General features: G+C 42.6%; 1 non-coding gene across 1 annotated transcript; it reads right to left on the reverse strand.

The window, feature by feature from the left end:
- Positions 1-1,205: 1,205 nt before the first annotated feature.
- On the reverse strand, positions 1,206-1,278 carry trnar-acg (transfer RNA arginine (anticodon ACG)). Its single transcript has one exon. It is a non-coding gene; the product is annotated as a tRNA-Arg (tRNA).
- Between the last annotated feature and the right edge of the window lie 3,628 nt (positions 1,279-4,906).

Below are 4,906 nucleotides of genomic sequence, written 5' to 3' on the forward strand. Positions count from 1 at the left end.
AACCTAACTGAAAGTAGATCTGCCAAAGCCAAAGTCACCTTCCTGGACTATGTCGTTGAACACGGACAAATAGCCCCACGGGATGTGAAAACGAAAGTTACGGGGTATTTTTATACATTGTTGACGAAGAGAGCAGTACGACGTTTTACCGGATTGAGTGACTTTTTCTGAAAGTTTGTGCTGACTGTTAGAAGTGGGATGCTCAACTCACCGAATTGCTCAAAACAGGCAAGAAATTTCAGCGAACACAAGAAATTCAAATTTATTTGACAGCCTAAACATTTGTTAACCATTGCCAAAGTATCAGCCACACATAATTACACGAAGGTTTTCAGTGTGCCAGTGATGTGAATGTCTCTCATCTTCTGCACCTCTAATATCGACCTGTAAATCAGTTTCATTTGTATTCTGTGTTTATGGGGTTTAATTATCAGGACTGTTGTTTATTGTTTTGAAAAGCATATGTAAGTCTACTTTAGATAGCTAGATCTGTGGGTATTTTATATTCTGTTTATTGTGTTTCATTCCTTAGTTTTTGTGAATAATTTTCTCTCTGTTTTAAAAACTGGAAGTCAACCTAGCTAAAGTATTCTAAGTAAATCATACTACACACTCACCAAAACAAACAGCGACGTTACACTCTGAATTTCCTGCATAAGAATGTTTTGAGTGGTCTGGCCTCGGCAAAACGGGAGTTATTTTTCTCAGAGCAGAGCTGATTGTGAGGAGACATGATTGACGTGTAGGAAATAATGAGAAGCATGGAATTACAGATTGAAGGAAACAGTTGCTCTTGATCGATCACCAGCGTTTGTAGAGTTCAGACAAGATGCAGAAAGCTTTGAATAGATTTGTCGGAAAACTTTATCAGTCTGCAGGTGGTAGACTCTGGAACTCACTTCTCTATAAAGATTAGTTGGACATTGAACTCTTCATTCTTCTCTGAATCCATGGCCAAGGAGTTTCAAAAAAATGCTCAAAGCCGAGCGTTCCCGCGAGCAACAATGATGCGATCGGTGGCTTTGTGAAATGGAAAGGTGCCCGACTATTCGTCTTCCTCCTGTGATGACTCTGGAATATTGACCCTGAGGTTGTCATGGACAATTAATGAAGGCATTCTTATTCCTGCAGATTAAAAACTCACATCTTATTTCAGCTGAAGGGAAATCAGTTTTCAAATGCGTAATAAATGCCTGCATTTCCCTCGAGCCAGGTAGGACTCGAACCTACAGTCTCCTGATCCGTAGTCAGGCGCGTTATCCATTGCGCCACTGGCCCAACGCGTAAACAGCTGAATAAGAGCCGTGATGTTAGCACGGACATGATTAATAGCAGTGATGTGCACGAATTGACCAAGTAAAAAAAGATAATAACTGTCACTGCTTCAGTCCAATCTTCACCACCTTTCAAAGCAGGTTTTTGTTCCAAAAAAAGGACACAGATGTTCATTATTTTCGTATCTGAAATATTTACAGCAAGGTAAGGGACGGAGGTGTTCATGGGGTACACTTTACCATCAGTCCCAGTCACTAATACACAGCCAAACGTCTCCCAACAACACCACATCCTCCTGGACAACAACAATGATTTCAAACAATATCACTATTTTTCATCTCTGTTCACGCTAAAGATAGATAAACCAACAGTGACCTGATAAATTAAAACAAGATAAAACTGAACCAGGAATAGCGGCGGCTGACTGGGTCTGTTTCTGGGAAGGAGACTCAGGCTGTCTTTGGCTTAATTGGCGAGCCCAGAGCCACTGTGTTTGGGTCCAGAGTCATATAATGACCAAACATGAAACCTCTAACTGGGCTCTAGCACCTGGTGCTTCCCTCCCCTTTCGCCCTCACTCACCAACTATCGATTGAAGACGACAACATTTCGTTCCAATGATCATTCGCCACATGCATGCTCTCCAATCATGTTAACCCTGTGCATGCTGCAGGACCCATCTGAACTGATGATGTATAATGCCCAACAGCGTAGAAGAGGCAGTTCTACATGACCAAGCTGTAGGCATTGGTGCTCCAACCAATCAGACAAACTCATGGGCGCGCTGGGGGCTCTGATCAATCATAGAATTCTGTTGGGTTCAACTAATCTATCCAGAACTTTCACACCCCAATGCTCAGTCAAAGTTCGCTTGGAAAATTCTTCCAGTTCAAACACAATTGTTAATGATGACTCTGTTCCCTTTCCCGCAGGTGAAAGTGAGGACTGCAGATGCTGGAGATCAGAGTCAGCATGAGAGCAGTGCTCAAAAAGTACAGAAGGTCACGCAGCATCCGAGGAGCATGGAAATCGAAGTTTCAGGCAGCACCTTTCATCAGTAACATTTCACGCAGCCAATTTATGATCAATATTGCTATTATCCCTTATATTCCTTCATCCCCAGATTTCAGGCACAGTGGTCTCACAGAACTTTTGTCTTTTGATTTGCCAATCTATATTTATCTGATCGTTTTGGATTAGCTTTATGAATGAGCTGAAAATGTGTTGCTGGTTAAAGCACAGCAGGTTAGGCAGCATCCAAGGAAAAGAAATTCGAAGATCACGTTTCGGGCATAGGCCCTTCATCAGGAATGAGGAGAGTGTGCCAAGCAGGCTAAGATAAAAGGTAGGGAGGAGGGACTTGGGGGAGGGGCGATGGAGATGTGATAGGTGGAAGGAGGTCAAGGTGAGGGTGATAGGCCGGAGTGGGGTGGGGGCGGAGAGTTAAGGAAGAAGATTGCAGTTAGGAGGGCGGTGCTGAATTGAGGGAACCGACTGAGACAAGGTGGGGAAGGGGAAATGAGGAAACTGGAGAAATCTGACTTCATTCTTGTGGTTGGAGGGTTCCTAGGCAGAAGAGAGGCGCTCCTCTCCTCCAGCCGTCGTGTTGTTATGTTCTGTCGGTGGAGGATCCAAGGACCTGCTTGTCCTCGGTGGAGTGGGAAGGAGAGTTATCTTCAGACCTCATCAAAACAAATCAGCAGACAGTTCACCACAATTTTCTATGAACAATTCTATTTTCGCTTTACTGAATGAAACACGCATTTTTCACATGGCACCTCAGTTTGTCTGGTATGACCGTTTGTAACGTCTTTCACGCAGCTTTAAACGGCAATCCTGTCTGTGTTGAATTAATTGACAAACCGTTTTCTCGTGGCAAACTGACAGCGTGCATACCTTTTCAAGATGAGGAACATATCTGAATGAATTGTGACTTGGACATTAGTTATCGTGAATACAAAGTAAATACAATCAGATTGTAATGGGTGTTGAGCTCTACCACTCTTTCAGAAGCTTCGAGACAAGGTGAATACTTCCAGCGTTTTCTGTTTTTTAAAAAAAATATGTGTCAGTTTGCCAGTTTTTTTGCTCTGCACATGTTCTTGGGATGAAAGGTATGAAAAGTTGTGGGTTAAAGCAGGAGCAGTCGCCTCCTTCCGTCATGCAACTCCCAGCTCTTCCTCTGCTTTTGTAGTTTTGTGAAAGCACTAACTGGCTTTAATATTGGATTTTAATGATAATCTAAGTTTTTACATGTTATTCTTGCTGCCAAAATATGTAATAAAACAATACATCAATTTTGATCAATTTCACGATTAATGTTTGTATGTCCAGGTCATAATTCTACTTTAAAGAGAAGGCAGCATTACATATTGGTAACAATAAATGCTAACGATTTGCAGACCATGGCTGTCAGAGCACGTAATCCGAATTACAAGACTTCCATGGACGGTCTCTGTTTCTTTCATCCTGGAAACTGTCTGATTCGGCATTACAGTCTCCCATCCTTCTGCACGTGATGCCTTCCGTTCTGTCTTGATTTTGTTACGACTGTTTTCTAATACAGGGACTTTCCAATCATCTATTATGTTGCTGTTTCAAAAGATGAGAATCCTTCTCTCAGAGCACACTGCCTCTGTAGCTCATGCTTAATCGGGGAACATGGACAAATGAAAGGCTGAATGCTTCATTTCATTGCTGTAACCAGACTCTGGTGTTGAAATCTGAAATGAGACAAAATAAGCCAATTGAGAGCAATACTACTTTCTGTCCGATATCTCCTGAGGCCACAGTCACCTCTCCAGAACGTGTCTGTGCGTTTACCTCTGGAAGTGAAATGGGGTTCAGATCACCGAGGGAGTGTAAACAAAGATTATCCATCTTAACTGAAGTCACATACATTGTAAAACGTGACTGGATAATAGCATTGCGACTAGTGCTTGAAACATTTAGGAACACAAGGGACATACCAAGAGCTGAAAACTTGAATGACGGGCCTCTTTCCGTTCTGTAAACAGTCGATGACTTGCTCAAACGTATGACCTGAAAAATCAAACGCCATATGCATTGCCATTAAGAAACAGTCTAACAGCTCGGGAGGCAGCACTTGTGGTGTATTGGTTAAGACTGGGTGTTTTCCACATCGCGGCCAGAGTTGGGTGCCTGATCAGGAATCAGTTTTATTGTTCCTGACTGATAATAGCGTGAGTGGAGCAGCTCTGATGGGAATGCTTTCAATGTCTCAAAGCAGTTAATGCTCGAGAACATCAGAGTTCATGTCTCTGTTCCTGCAAGAAGGGGAAGGTACCTTGACAGTTTCTGCTCAGTCGGTCAGTCCACCCTTCATTCCCCTCTCACATAGTTTTCTAAAGATTCCCAGAATTGAAACGGTGCTCTGTTTAATTGTTTCCTTCCTTTGCACTCCCACTGGTTGCACGTATTGAGTTGTTGGATATTTGTGATTTGCTCAAGAGCAGCGTGCGAGACGATTCTATATTTCCCCTCCTCTGACAGTAGTGTGAGTTGACTTCTGATGTTCTCAGTTGCATTCAATCGATGGAGACATTAACCGGTAGATTAAAAGTGCCACAAATAATTTCCAAACAGAATGAAATTCTTTCAAGTATTCTGC

The sequence above is a fragment of the Hemiscyllium ocellatum genome, unplaced genomic scaffold (genome assembly GCF_020745735.1).
Source record: "Hemiscyllium ocellatum isolate sHemOce1 unplaced genomic scaffold, sHemOce1.pat.X.cur. scaffold_276_pat_ctg1, whole genome shotgun sequence".
NCBI classification, from domain to species: Eukaryota; Metazoa; Chordata; class Chondrichthyes; order Orectolobiformes; family Hemiscylliidae; genus Hemiscyllium; species Hemiscyllium ocellatum.